Source organism: Squalius cephalus (assembly GCF_949319135.1).
Source record: "Squalius cephalus genome assembly, chromosome: 11".
NCBI classification, from domain to species: domain Eukaryota; kingdom Metazoa; phylum Chordata; class Actinopteri; order Cypriniformes; family Leuciscidae; genus Squalius; species Squalius cephalus.
The window spans coordinates 15,296,000-15,312,622 of record NC_137132.1 but is presented as its reverse complement, the minus strand read 5'-3'; positions in this window follow the sequence as shown (position 1 = coordinate 15,312,622).

Sequence of the window (16,623 nt, the reverse complement as noted above, 5' to 3'; positions counted from 1 at the left end):
GCATGGACAAGCACATACCTTCTCCATGTGACTGACACTCAGCCAAAACTTCCTTTACATTATAGATCAAATGCAACTACTGCAGAATCCTTATTTTAGGTCTTAGCATAGAATCTGGATCAATTTATAGGTCGACCAAATATTGAGCAACACCACCTGTGGGCATGGAAAATATTGTTGCTACAGACAACGTGCTTTCCACACCATCTTGCCATGATTTATTAAAAAAAAATAAATGAACACTGTGATCAACAAATCACGCTCGCATGTGGTCACCATCATGAGTCCAGTCTCTTTTTTATGAAAACCCAATCTATAAGTGATCTATATTGCCTGGTTGTAAAAGGAATAGGAATAGTCACTATACCAACCAAAATTACATACCCTTTCAACCACCACTGAGTAATAATTAGTGATGTCCGGTTTGTGAACGAATCATTCTTTTGAACCGGTTCTTTTTAGTGAACTGGTCGAACCAGTACACTAAATCGGACTGAATCGTTCGAAACAGTTCGCGTCTTGCGTCAGCGCTGATCCACAACTACTCACTTTCGGACATGCCTGACAGTCCCTCTGACTCGAAATAAACCAATATCCCGGAGTATATGTTACTCCAGTAAATCCAAAAGTTCGCTCAACAAAAATTGATGAGCACGAGAAGCTGATACTGAGCATGTGCGTACTACTGAACGTACAGGTACAGCGGTTCTCAATCACCAGTACAGAACTGAGAACTGTTTCTTTCGGACACATTCGACATACTGATAACCGATGAGCTGAGCATGCGTGCAATTTTTTCAGAGGGAAGAAATGCATGTTTCTTAAGTATTTTGTTGAACATCAATAAGTGTAACAAAATAAAACATGTTGGAAACATGTTTATCACATAATTACTGTCTTTTCACTGTATTATTTTAAAGATTGGATATTTGATGTAAACTCTTGCCAAGGTTTTAAGGGTGCAAAGTAAATATTTATAATGTGTTAATCAAAAAACATAACATATTAAAGGGGGGGTGAAATGCTATTTCATGCATACTGAGTTTTTTACACTGGTAAAGAGTTGGATTCCCATGCTAAACATGGACAAAGTTTCAAAAACTAAGTTGTACGTTTGAAGGAGTATTTTTGTTCCAAAAATACTCCTTCCGGTTTGTCACAAGTTTCGGAAAGTTTTTTTCGAGTATGGGTATGTGTGACGTCAGATGTAACGGAATTTCCTTATATGGGTCCTAAGGGCACTTCTCCGGTAAGATCGCGGCCGCGCGCGCACTCTTAGACCAGAGCAAGAGAGCGAAAGCAGTTCGCCATCAAAGCGCCCTGCCCGGCTTTTGGGAAGTCAATGTCACCAAAGAAGTGTGTTTTTGGTTGCCAGGGCAAGACAACCCTGCACAGATTCCCAAAGAACCCAGCATTAAGGAACCCGTGGATGGAGTTTGTTTTCCTGAGCATAAACGTAGTTGTTTAAGATTGTTTGTTCCCTGCATTTCGACGATGATTGTTTTATAAACAAAGCCCAGATCGACGGATTTGCAGATCGTCTAATGCTTAGGATCGAGCAGTCGCAATGATAAAGATTCGCGGTCGTGCGTTGGAACCGCAGGCGGTGAGTAAAACTGTTGAACTGAACAAATGTCTCTGTGTGTTGTCACTAGCTCGGCGCGTTAGCACAGCTAAGCTTCGCCCACACGGCCCGCCTCCAGCCGCTCGGTTTTTTCCGGAAAGACTCGGTACAGTCTATCTTTCTGTTATTAATATAATAAAACAAAATACTTTTTGGAGATATGAAGGATGCAATATTACTCTATAGGTACTCAAGATTAACAGGAGATTGAGTGAAAATGAGCATTTCACCCCCCCCTTTAAACATACTGGAGACATGCATCGACTTTTTAGTTTTGCCGACTATAGGCTATATTCAGGTTGTCAGCAGTTCTCAGCTCAGCGCACGTTCTCTGATCACCAGTACAGAACCGAGAACTGTTTCTTTCAGACATGTTCGATACAGAGAACCGATGAGCTGGAGATACTAAGCATGCGTGATAGCACCGTCTCTAAACCGAACCTTCTTTCGGCCAAGTGCATGCTGTGCTGATACATGAGCGCAGGTGAACTGAGGACTTAAATGAGGGGCCGAATTCGGCGAAATGTACGTTTATTTAATAACAAATAAAATAAAATTGATCAATACCAGTTTATTCACTTTTTAGGCTATCGTTTAGACATTACATCGCCAATACAGGGTTCATTTTCAAAGCGTAAATGTAAGAAACTTATCCAAGATGATTATGACGATGATTACTATTATTTAACTGACGTTATGAGTACAAATCTGAATTTATTTTGATCCATTATTACGTGAGGACGTAAAAGAACTGGTGAACCGTTTTTTTTAACCGGTTCATTGAAACGAACTGTCCGAAAGAACCGGTTCACGGAAAAGAACCGGACTTCCCATCACTAGTAATAATCTTGTTCCATCAAACAGGCTGCCTTTGCACTTTGCACTGTTTTTAGACCTGAGCTGCTTTAGTGATTCAGAGGGATGTCTTCGGAAACTCTTACATCAGGCTGGGGCAAAACTCTCACCGGGGTAGGTGAGACTGAATATGAAGTCTCAGCAGATCAATTGGACCTGACTGGATGGCTCTGGCTGGAAGTGTATCAGATAGATCGGTGCTGCTTAGCCATGGGCGTCACCCACCCTGGCGCTGTCTAACACTCCACCTGCACAACCTTCCTCACTGCGGCAGCCTTTGTTCTAAGTTAGTAAACCTGTCGCAGTCTGGCTTAAACATGGTTGTACTGCTTCCTCCATGCTCACCAGTCCACCTTAAAAGTGGGCCAGGCTCAGGGAGGCTGTCCTAGTGTCAGTAGAGTGCAACGTGAGCGCAGAGAGACAGGAGTGAACAATAGAGCTGCAGCCTAGACGCCAAAGCACAGCACTGCAGAGACAGGGGTAAAGTCAATATAATACCATGCTATGCCATAGAAGAGACCAGCCTACTACAAGCCTTTCGTTTTCATTCGAAAAAAACTCAGAAATGCGTGCAAAAGCTTGATGATTTCCATCAGAAATTCAGTGAGCAATCTAAGCAGAGTGTATCAGACAAATCCTCTTAGAGAGCAAGAGCATGGCTACCTCGACATGTACCGAGACGAAGAGCTTCGCTGTTTGCTCTCCCTTTAGCAAAAACCGCCACATATCACACCTCAAACCCCAAAGCATTCAATGTATGCAATAGCAACGACACTGTTTGTGATGAAGAGAGTTTTCTTTAAATGTGACAGTGGGTACTGATAGATAGAGAGAGGTAGAGACAGCCTGTGGGTGTAATGGTGGGTAGAGAAAGAAAGACAGACAGGGATGTGGGCGTGATGGCACGATGCATTATACGTACGATGCAACGGCTGATGCCTTAAATCGCAACACTGCACCGTCCATGAACTGTGGGCAAAGCCTTTATCTCGTTAAGCCTCTCACTGTCTCTCCAAATGCCAAAAAAGGTCTTAGACAGTAAAGGTGTTTGTGTAGAGTCTGCAATAATTTCTCTCACCATAGCTCTTGCATAGCTTTGAGTCATTCATGAAATGTTGCCGCAATGCCATTTTAGACAGCAGCAAGACGTGCCACAAGAATGGACAAGTGGTCCACGGACACACTAAGAACATGGAACTAACCACAAAAGAGCATCAGTGATCTCTCAACAACTGGTGATGTCTTCCAGTTGCAGATCTTTAAGGTTTAGTGTCTAAATCTTAAGGTTTAGTTAAAGGGATATAATTCAAGGTTTGTCAACAACCCAAAGAAAAGAGGCCTAGTCAGCACTTGTGTAACACAGTAGCCATGCTACATGCTAAAGCCATGCCAGAAAGCATGAGGGACTTAACACACACACATGACTCAGCAGCACACATTAAAAAGATGACATTCACATCTACAAGGTGAGCGGTTGAGGGCTCTCTGAGGTCAAACACAAGTGTACCGAGCCTTTAGCATGACGCTCTCCATAGTACTTTGTGCTGCTCTCAAATGAAAAGAGATAAGTTATGGTCAATAAAGGGATAGTTCGATCAAAAATTCTGTCATCATTTACTCACCCTCATGTCGTTCCAAATCTATATGACTTTTTTTTCGCAGAACATGGAAGATATTTTGAAGAATGTTGGTAACCAAACAGTTTTGGTTACCATTGACTTCCACTGTATAGACATAAAGGCATTTTTCAAATGATCTTTTTTTTGCATTCCACAGAAGACAAAAGTCATACAGGTTTGGAGCAACGTGAGAGTGAATAAATGACGACAGAGATTTCATTATATCCCTTTAACAGGTCCTGGCCAGGCAGCATTTGACATCAAACTCAAGAAGTGCAAAGGAATCAAATATCCTCTTTTTAATCTTATCCCTCCAACAATGAATCCTCAGCTGATCCAACCCACTAGCGCATCACATGACCCCTATGCCAGCATTTCTTCAACCCCCCCCCCCCCCCCCCCCACCACCCCCCATGCACACTGTCCATTTATACACACAACTAGCTGCTTCCTCTCTCCTCTGTCAGTTGTGCTTCGCCGTTGACTAAAATGTCTTTGTTTCCGACGCCGGCAGGCTGATGACAGAGCGCCCCTCTCAGCTCCCAAGAACCTAACCCGTGCACATAACAGGAAAACGTCACAAGTTAGGGTCTCAGGGATTGTGAGAGGCACATTCGCAGATTGACCGCCAACCTGCAACAAAATTCGAGCACAAGGTCACACTCTGATGTGTCCCACCACAACAAAAATTAGAAGAATGAATGGCAATAAAAGGCCCATCTACTCATAGCATTTGCGCATTCCCCAGTCCCCCGACACTTGTTTGTCTGTCTGTCTGTGACACAACAAGTGCAACCTTCAGCTAGACACAACATTGACCCATCTTTCCCTCCCCCCACAAGCTCTCTCCCTCTCTCCCCCCATCACCCCCACTCCGTTTCTAACATTGAACAATAAGGCACTTTGAAAAATGCCCCTGGCTCCAGGTAAACTCTTCACCAGCTCTTGTCTCGCTAAGCTCTCTTCACAAGCATTCAACGTTAATCATAAAAAGCTCTCTGTCTAGCCACTGTGACTTAATACTGGTGTCCCAACATACATCACTGGTTACTCTAAACCACTAAATTCTAACATTAGCTAAACCATGAAGTGTTATAGACTAATACAAGAATTTAGCTTACTGCTAACTGGCAAGCCCAGCAAGAGCTGCTTCAGACAAAGGTAATGAAGACACTAACAGATGCTACAGCTGTGGGTGGGGAGAAGCAGAAAATGGTTTTAAACTCACCCTGGCGCGAGGATGAGCATTAAGCCGATCGAAGTTCTCTCGCAGCCTGCTTGACAAAGAAAGTGGGTGAGAGAAAGAAAGAGAGAAATCTCAGATTTCAACTTTTGTTGCTAGACCCGCTGACAAAATTGTGCAAATTTGATAGGCTAGAAAAAAAAAAAGGAGAGTCATACGGTCAGGTTGACTGGACGGCTGTTCGTGTGAAACGAAAGAGGAAGAACGAAAATGAGGAGAGGTGGACAGGAGAGGAGATGGTTGGATGGTAATATTAAAGCACATGTCCGTACGTCCATATTACAGCTTGTCGAAAAAGCGGCAGAGGTGGAGAGCGTGCCGATGAGGAAAAGCCGAAGGGTGGTGTGATGGCACTGAGGATGAGAGACAGTCCGAGCAGCAGCAAGGGCCACACTACCAGCAAATCATGCCAGTCTGCTGGATCTCAGGAGAGGAGGGGTAAACACACACGCACGCACGCACGCGCGCGCGCGCACACACACACAGCACAGAGACTCTCACTCATTCACTTCACCTCACTCGTCCAGCGCTGCTCAGCCGCGGCAACTCCGTTCACGCGTATATCCCTATTCCAGGTCTGACTCGATTGGATGATGGAAAACAGGCAGCCTGCTGCTGCCAAAAACCCTGGGCTACTTCCCGCTGAAAGAACACGACTGAGACGCAGCAAATGCATCAGTGCACCGCGTTACTGGCTCTCCACTCTCGCTAGCTCGCTCTCTCCACACCCCCTTCTTCTCTTTCACTCTCCGTATCTGTCTTACATTTCATTTTCTCCCTCCCTCACCACCTCTCTCGCTCTCTCCCAGGACACACACATGCACGCTCTTCCTCTCTCTCGGAGTTGAGCAGACTGAGATGCATGCAAAACTGAAAAGAGGAGGGGGGAAACGTAGAAGCGTGACACCCCTGGTCCATCTTTCCCTCTTTATAAATCCACGTTGAAAAAAGTTGGAGAAGGGGGGAAACCAGAGAAATATCCATTAATTTGCACGCACAGCTGTGATCATTTAAAGGCAGAGGCCCACTTCTCCTGAGTATCAACCCGAAGGGGGAGGATGTTGGTGGAGAAAGAGAAATAATATAGAAAACGAGAGACTTTCATGATGATTGTTTCACGATTTACTTAAAATATCTGTACATTTGGTATTCCCAATGACATTGACATTCTAGAAGTTCCCTATCACATGCCCGGCATCATAAACACTATTCTTTAAAAAGAGAACGAAAGTGAGGGAGAAAGACAGAGAGAGAGAGAGGCCCTAGAAACACAGCTACATGATGTGCTTGGCTTATAGAGGCTACATTTAATCTCCACTGGCTCCCCCAGGCTTGGGCAGAGCGAGGGGGGAGAGTAGCCTGTGCCGATGGGGGAGGGATGAGCCGAGCAGGTAGGGAGGCTAGCGACGGACAGCAGTGCATGGGATAAAATCAGCGACAAGAGAGGAGGCAAAGCAAACCAGCACCACACTGCCCTCTTCCTCTCTTTTCCTCACTTACATCATGATCTTGCTGTCTCTGTCTAATCTCTAGGCGTCACAAGTAGATTGAGCATTATATCCTCTCTGATGAGGATGGGACATGCATGCAGGCTCTTCGGCGGTAAAACAGAGATGCTATCCCTTTTAAATTCCCCCCTCGGCTCCTAGGCCCCCACCACTGCCATCCTCATTTATCACCCTCTTTCGTCCAGATACAGCAAGCCATCAGTGAGGTGCTAATATTAGACTGCCTTTGACTGCGCCGGCTGCCGCCTAGAGCCTATAGCGAGCAGACGCGCGTGCACATATGTGCACACAATTACACATGCATGATAATGACCTAAAAAAAGTATAGCAATGCATATTTGATGCATGGTGGGTAATGCAAAGAGAAAGTGCATGAAAAAAGCTGTGCATAAACACACACATTCAAGATAACTCCATATGCCGTACTATTAATTTACAGGTCTTTAGCACGCATGTAATTGTGCATGCATATACACCTCTATATTGGATATTCAGAAACAAATCCTATCTCTTTAAATCTGTTCTCTTTATATTGTTTGCTCGTAAAAAAAAATCAGAGCAGTTAAAATTATACAGAATGAGATCAGCACTTATTCACTGTGTGGGCCTTTGGATCAAGCAGACAACTGTGATTTTTTATTTCAAGAGGATATGGCTTTTTTTTGTGTGTGTGGCAACCCACAAACTGTTTATGGCAAAATTGTAGAGTATTTCCAATCCTAAATCCAGTCATTCCTGCTGTAGAGAATGCTAAGTGCTCACTGTAAGATTATGACTACAGCTATGTTTAGCAGACGTGTCTCCAGAGAAGTAAAATATAAGGCCATTAGCAAAGCGGTGTAATTATAGTGCTTCATACCTTGCATAACAAACATTGTGGTTGAAGTTCTAATGAGGGAAGAGGCACTTCTTTAGGACCCAAATAAACCCTTGATTTAGTGATACTTACAGTATAATACATGACTATGATAATCCTCATTACATACTATCAACTGGAGTAATTACGTCGTATATCAAGACCTCATAAAATTAAACAGAGTTTTGTGGCTTTGAGTCTGTGTTTTATCTTTGAGGCTATATGTTAGCGTAATCCTAAATGTCTTTCTCTTCCGGGAAAAAGGAGCAAAAATATTGATGATTCATTCTGCACTAAACAGATTTTTGTCCAATCAAATGCTCTCTATTAGAATGCCCCTGCCCCAATAACATCTGCCATTGACTAGCAAGATGAAAATCAAGCTCATGACTGACTTATAGTCTACTGGCTTTTAAAAAAATGATAATTATAAAAAAAACTGTATATGCCCTGCTTGAATTTTCTGTTTAAAAAGGAAATAGATTCATATATGAGACCTTGTGAGACTAAAATTATCATGTAAACTTGCAGTCTCAAAATTACCAAATGCAAAGGTCCAGATGATATTAAGCTAATGAGGCAGACACAAAGCATTTCAAATAAGTTAAATGCATGTATTTCAGAATGTCGGCACAAGAGCGAGGCAACATGGTCGTATAGCATTTCGAGAGCTTTCATAAAAAAGAGAGAGCGAATGAATGTTCATGAATGCCTCAGAGTGAAAGTGGCGAGTTGAAAAATCTGTTTGTTTGTCACAGCTCTTTTCCTTTGGCAGCGATTATCAAGAAGAGGTGCAGAGAGCTACAAACTTCTGTGTGCTTATAGGACCCTCTCAGTTCTCTGATCTGCTTTGGATTCGTGCTTCAAGGCTGACATTACGCAGCACACAGACCCTCCTGGCCAACTAAAGGCACACACAGAATGAGACACGTTATCGCAGTTGTATTGCCGCAGAGACACGGAAGAAGAAAGGAACGGAAAAATGGGAAATAAAGCAACATCAAAGACTACATTTTCAGATTATACATAAACCCTGGAAGGATTCTTAGAATCAGATGCTAAGCAATTTACAGCTGTCTGTTTCGGTGTGTGTGTGGGGCGGTGAAAAGCTGCACCATTGGGGGGCAGCCTTTTGCTCCAGAACTACAGTAAAGGCTGTGAGGGAGTGTTCACGTGAAATCTCCAGCCCAGCCAGTGAGATCTACAACGAAGATAACATCTCACTCAATCTTGCTCAAGCTTTGTGCGCTGAGCATACGTACATCCATGCGTTCTGTTGCTCTTAATGTAAAGTCAGGCAGCCTCTGCTGTTGTAAACAAAATGACACAAGTACACACTTGTGAGCATGTTCATCACTTCAATATGTGTAAACCTGTTATTACCATTAAACAAGAATATAAAGGAAAAATGCTTGTGATTGCAGTGCAAATATCATGTCCTTTAGCTGACATCTTAGGACATCTCTGCCTTTTCTACTGGTGTAAGATGAGGACAGGTCAGGCAGTAGCATGGGCATTAATAGAAACAGAAAAATCTATTTCAGCCTCCATTGTTCGTGGATCAGAGGTGGCATATGGTACTTTATTCTCGCTCCAGAGAATGAAGCATGCTGCTATCATCTAAAGTGCGCTTTTAAGCATGACATATCTACTTAACAGTAAATACAAACTTCAGTCTTTGTATCTTTGTATCATCTTTGTTCCCATGAAAACCACTCTGAACCACTCAAAACTGATGGCTAAACTCCATCCATCAACCTCAAGATTAAAAACCAAGTGTAAACTCTTTACCATTACTTGGCTGTAATTTTGACCAGTGTTAAAAAGTAATTAATTAAAAGTGGTGATATAACTAATTTAACTATATGTTCCTTGGCATTACAGTCTTCATTCTCTCAAGTAATTCAGTTTTACTGAATCGGTTCCTTTGATTATTCATGTAAATTAAACTGACCAAAACATTTTTCAGCAACTCATTCAAGATGGCAGAAGTTTATGACATTGATATTTTATTTGTTGCATTTAGTAAACAGTAGGGTAAATAAAAAAATAAAAATAAAAAATGGTGAAAGGAATAAGAATAAGATTTGAGTTACAGGGATGAATCAAAATAGTAGTAAGTAGTAAATTCTAGAGTCATGTTCAGGTTTAATGCTATTTCCCTAACTAAGATCCTTATTTTCTGTACTACTCTGACTGTAATCATAAATTATATATCTTTATTAAATCAGTTTGTTTAAGGATATTGTAAAAAAGGACAGTTTGGCCCAAAGCAATTTAACACACTTCTATTTTTAAATGCAATCAAGAAATTTAGGTAACACTTTATTTTACAGTGTCCTTGTTACATATATGTTACATGTATTTACCATAGTAATAACAGTAAATTATGCATAATTACATGCAACTAACCCTCAACCAAATCCTAATCCTACCCTAAGCCTATAGTAAGTACATGTAGTTGCTTAACATTACTCAGTACTTAAATATATAATTACACTGACTGTAACAATGACACCTTCAAATAAAGTGTAACCGAAATTTACCCCTAACCACTGAAACGTAGTGTAAATTGGAAAGTTTAAGTAGAAACACTACACCTCTCACCTGAGACTATAAAAGGTGATTTCTGAAGAAAAGAAATACTGTCAGTACAACTATGACTTCTGCGTTTTACCTCAAGGTCTTTGGTGTGCCTGGTCTGTGTCAGTGACTCATTTTGGTTCTACAGAATACATTTGCAGCTCAGTCATTTTACAGGAAATAAAAATCTGATGTTTTGTTTATGCCGTTGTGTTCATATGCATTTTGTTTATATAGCTCCTTAATGAGAAAGACTGCACAGGTGGAAAATGTCAGCGAAAAAGTAAGGTTGTTTGTTGAGGTGCTGAGGCAGGAGTGTGTGTATCTCAGGGAAAGCTAGGAGGTTGTACAGTTATCTCCTGTGATGTTACTCTAAACTATACAACCTACTACCTCAGCCTGGGGGCACTGCAGAGACCCTGAGGGAGGAACAGGGTTGACCCTCTATAAATCTGAGAAGGAAATTCGACTGTTAATTTTGATGAGACTCCTTGGTTGTAAACGGTTTAAAAAAACTTTTAAAAATCCTACATTCTGAGTGCAGGATGGTTTAAAACGAGGCCCTGAATAGTAGGTGTGAAGGCCACACAGACAGATACCTATAGATACAAGCTTGTGTGGACAGTCACCACAAGTTCGGATCTACGGGTTTGTGTCAGCAGGCAGGTCTCTTCTTGTAGAAAAACCAGTTCAAATGTCATCCATCTGCTTCAGTTATTCCATTCTCAACCAAATAATTCTAAATCTGGAAATGAATTTCAACCATAGAAAGGTAATACTGTTTATAAACAGGCTGCATAGTGCAATTCTGAGACTACTATACTTATGTAAATAGGAATGGCAGCACATACACTGAGGTGAAAAACATATTTGCAGTTTTACGGTTCAGCTAACAAACAATCAAGAAAACTGATTCTTCCCTTTCTTGTTTTGATTAGATACAATTGAAAATGTCTCCACAATGGCGAGATCATCTGAGACATTCAAACACACACTGAGATATTTGGACTATATTCTTGTAAATGACTCCCGGTGCGTCTTCATGCGTCTGCTCTCCTGTGGGCTATGAATCTAAAAGCCAAGTCAACAGTGCAAGAGCAGCTTGCAAACAAACAAAAAAAGAATCCTTGTCTAACGAAAATATAAAAATGACAACATTAGAACAGCACTACAACAAATGCACATTCAAACATCCTTTATAAGCTATTTTCAAAGAGAATGATATTACTATTATGATATTTTCTGGACGACCACAAAATGATGAGAGAGAGAAATAACTTTCATAACATATGAATATACAAAATCCAAAATAATGGCTCTTTTAAAGGGTTTAATATTTGTTTTATATTTTAGTAAAACATTTTTTACCAATGCTGTATAGCATATACCTTACCTATGGATCATGACTTTGGCATGTTAATGTCAATTATTCAATTATTTTAAATAATCATGCTTTTAAATAATTATTTTAAACAATCAAGATCCAGCTAATGCAGTTTTCTGAACATACTTTTGAAGAAAAGAGCTGCAACCTCTTCATTTTAAAAGGTCTCTATTTGAAAAGGCTCTCAAAATGGAGGCAGAATGCCTGAAGACACAGAACAAAGCCAAATTTAGAGAAAAATTGTGAAAAGAACAGTCAAGATGTGTCAAAGACTGTAGATGTGTTCCCAACTGTAACACATTCTGCAGACTAAGCTAATTACAAAAGCTAGTATAAAAGTGATTTCATGAGCAGACAGCAGTTATGAATTCAACACCTGGATCACACCCACTCTCTCTGATATTATTCTATTGCAAGATATTGCTAATTTTAAAGAATAGATTATAGTTTACATTAAATCAAGCTCATAGACAACAAAGGTTTTTTTTATCATTATCTGCTTGTCCATTTCCAAGTCAGACAGGCAATTAAACCATTGCCTTGCAATCTAAGTACACTCTAAAAGCATTCAGACAAAAGAGGAAGGGCATCAGATAGAAATTTTGCGAACAATGGGAAAACCAAAGCTGTGTCCAAGCTGGCCAACTTCCAACCCTCCTCTGAAAGATCTCATCAAACGTCAGTGCATGCTCTTATAAATGAAGTACAGAATAAAAGGCATGTATACAGAAAGAAAAGAAAGAAAGAAAAGAAAGAAAGAAAGAAAGAAAGAAAGAAAAAAAGAAAGAAAGAAAGAAAGAAAGAAAAGAATGAACAGTGAAAAATCGGTATTAGACGGATATAAGCTAAGGATCAGCAGTGTCTGCTCTAATAACCACCAGCTAGAAGAAACAAAAACACAAAATCACCAATCAAATACTGAACTGGGAATTTATATTTTAAACTAAATATATTATTTAAGTTTTACTTTAAAATTTTGAAAAAGGCAGCAAAACAAAATAAAACAAAATAGTAATAATTCTTTTATAATATTATAGATAACATAATTATATTATATTATCTATCTGCTATATTATTAAATTGATATAAACTAAATTGTTCTTGCAAGATACTATTTGCCAAATTCAAAAATATGAAAATGAGAATATTGTAGTCATTATTAGGGCCCGAGCACCAATGGTGCTATACAATAACTAAAAACAAGTTGATTTTCCATTGCCAGTGTAACACGTTTTAAAGCGGCAAAGTAGTTGGCAAGGTGAAAGTAAAGGTAAATACACAAAGCAGGGAAATATTGTATTGCAAACATCAATTGTAAATGAACAAAACAGCTACAAGTTGCCCAAGCACACAGCTATGCTAAAGCATGTAAGAAACATCAAGCACCAGCATATCTTGAATAACTACTGAATAAAAGAAAAAGACAGGTTTAAAACACATTATTCGAAGAATGCCACCCCTAAAGCATACCTAAACCTTTTATATTCTAGCTTTTTGGCCTCTTTCCCTTCCGTGAGACCATCTTTCTTTCGGTTTTATAGGCCTGCATCTGAGGACAACAGCTGAGCAGTGTCAAATCAAAGACCTGTCAGTACAACCATAAGCTAAATATCTGCATTACCCCTGAGCTGACCACACACAACTATATATACAGATTACTGGACCACTTTCTTTAATAGCATAGCATCATATAACAATTCCAAATACAAACTTACTTTTATAATGTATTCTTTTTTTAAGAAAAAATTCCTAACATGTTTATGAGTCCTGTTGATTTATTTCCTATGCATTAAGACATTTATTTGCATTGACTAAAATTTGAATATTGTCTCACCTAATTGAACAAGCATTTTTCAAAATTTGAAGATTTCTGCATCCAAATGTTTTAGGCCCCTTCCTTAGCATAATAAAGATGTGTGAAGTAAGTCTGGCCCATGTAGCCAAACCCAATGCCATTAATAACATACGGCTCAGTGTGAAATTATTTGATGGTCAATTTAGACTGGCACCGCACCTCCGGTGAAGAGCTTCTGACAGTTCGTGTTCCCTTCCCGTTTCCCACTACTTGAATACAAATGAAGAAACTGACTTTGAAGTAGGTGCCAAGATCCTTTAACTATGTTAAGGCGCTTTTCCACTACACAGTACCAGCTCGGCTCGCCTCGACTCGACTCAGCTCTGTTTGGTTTTCCACTGTGTAAAAGTTGTACCTGTACCTGCTTCCAGGTACTTTTTTTCGTACCACCTCCGGCGAGGTTCTAAGCGAGCTGAGGCGATACTAAAATGTGACGTGAAAACACGGCAGACTGCTGATTGGTCAGAGAGAATCGTCACTATTCACTGCGTCATCATTGCACGCGCCAGACGGAGTATCCTGAATAAAAAAACAGCAAAAACAAAAACAAAAACATCCAAAAACAGCATACACTCGATTTCCTCCATTGTCCTGTGTGTGGGGGTAGCGGGTGTGTCTCGCGTAAAAGATTAAGTCACGGCAGTTTCCTGCGGCGTCGCTATGACGACGCGGTACTATTGTGGAGGTACTATCTGCAATGGAAAACGGAGCGAAAAGCGAGCCGAGCCGAGTCGAGTTGAGCTGGTACTGGTAATGGAAAAGCGCCATTAGTGGGTCTAAGCCAAGAAGTTGAAAAGACTCCTCAAAATCAGCTGAATAGGGGAGTGAGAATGACCCGGTGTTTCCTAAGCATCAGGGACGGCCAGACTTCAGTGGAGAAGTGAACTGATGCAGGACTTAACATCAGATCAACACAACAACACGCCCAGGGCCTCACCAACCTGCACGCCATAACCATGAGCAACTACACTGACTTCTACAATAATAAAAAATGCTAAATATTACGCACAGAAAATAAAACGTATCAATGTGGTAAACAAATCTACCAAATAGAAAGAATCAAATGCTTACCGACTGTGTTTACTGTTTCCAAAAGGTCTCTTTGAACTCACTGTACTTACAGTACTGGCAGATGGTATGGAGAATGTCCAGTGTGGCCCACAAAAGAGCAAAACACAAATGTGCAACTGAAAAAATAGTTTACAAAAAAAAGTTGAAACGAGCAAATGGATGAGATAAAGCGAGGGAAAAATAACTATTTGAAAAAATAAAAACAGCGAACTGGAAAAAAGACATTTCCATGTTCATGAGAGATCGATTTTCCTTGTAATAAAACCATAAATAAGAGAAAGCAAGTCAGTATTGTACGATCTATGTGCCTGCTTAAGGACCAAATGACAGGCAACATCTGTTTGTAAGAAAGCCAAGATCGAGTCTTAAAAAAAATTGGCTTGATTTTCTCTTTCACTCTCTCTCTATAGCCCTCTCCCTCTCTTTCACTCACTCTGTTGAATGAAGCGAAACAGAAAAGAAAGAAGCGACTGTGGAAATTCGGCAAAAATGAAAATGGGGTTGTGCACTAGTCCCTTCACCCCTTAACCTCATCTCCGCTTGCCTCTCTCTCTCCCCCAGCTGTAGAGGAGCAACCCAGGTAACAACTCCTCGGCAATCCTCACGCTCCCCTCTCCCAGACCGACGGACGGACCGACCGCCCGCCCCAGCAAACCCCCCACCCCTGCACACATACACCTCCCAAAAACACACACACACACACTTCTTGGAAGACTTCTCTGCACCAAAAATAAATACTAATCTGCAGTTCAGTCCAGCATCTGAAAGAGTCTCGTTGGCCCCATGCCATTGTTTGCTAGGGGCAAAATTGTTTCGTGGTGGACTTGCCATTTCGGCAAACACTGACACCTTCTGTACATGACTGAAAGCCAAAGAGTTTCCTTTCCTTTGTTTTAACTGATATCTCTCTAGCAATCTAACAGAACATCAGTGGAATTAGCATTTTTAATCGAAATACAGTTAGCTTGACCACTAGGTGGGCCATAGGCGACAGCGAAGAGCATCAATGTGCGGCGGCTAAGAATAGAGGGTCTTATTGTGGCACATCTTCTAAGGATCAGCAGTCTGCAAATATAGCGCTTGGGTATGTAGACGTACATAAATCAGAGCAACAGACCTAAATATACCAAAATAACACCAGCAGCGGCAGAAGGAATATGTTTTAAGCGCTGATGTTAGCATAAGGCCAAACACAGTACTTTAAAACACCATCTCAAGCTTTCACACTTTAAGATGCCGGTTCTACTCGGCAGACTGAAGCTGACACCCTAATAGACCTGAATGCCCAGCGGGTATGTGCCGTTTCCCGGGGGACGGGGTGAAGCCATGTGAACACGCTGTGGTGTTTCCCCTGGAGCGCTGACTGTAAGCAATACCTCCAGTGCCTCGTACTCTACTCCCGGCATGGTGGGAGGGAGGGAGGGTGAGTCGTGTACATTGTGCACTGTGTCGGTGATAAACATATGCCTTCAGACTCGGTTAAGAAGCCACCATGTCTTACCCCTCCAAATTCCATGCCTCTCCCTCTCTGTCTCTGATATTCTACTCACGCACAACTGCGGCACTGCTCCACCAATCCGTTGCATTAACCAAAATCTCAGACAAACGGGCCACCGGTCTCTCTGTCTCACTCCTGACCAGTCAGATAGAAAGCCAGAGCTAGAAACTGCACCAGAAGGTGACCATTGCCGGACAAAGTAGGATTTGAAGGTCGAAAACTCTAAAAATCACTCTGAAAATTTGGATTTAGAATCACATTTAAAACTGGCAAGTAACAAAGAAAAGTTATGATGTAAAATTAATAAGAAATGTTTCAGAAAATGTTTCTGAAATTGAATGAGATTATTTGTGACAGTGACCATATAAATTTCTTTGCACAAATCATGCTGGATGCATGATCATCAGGTTTTACACAATTAATGTAGCTTGAGAGTGGCTTTAATTCAAACAAACAAGGATGTTTTTGTAATAATAATAAAAAAAAGATATTTTAACATTTCCTCATGTTGTGTTCGGGTCATTTTG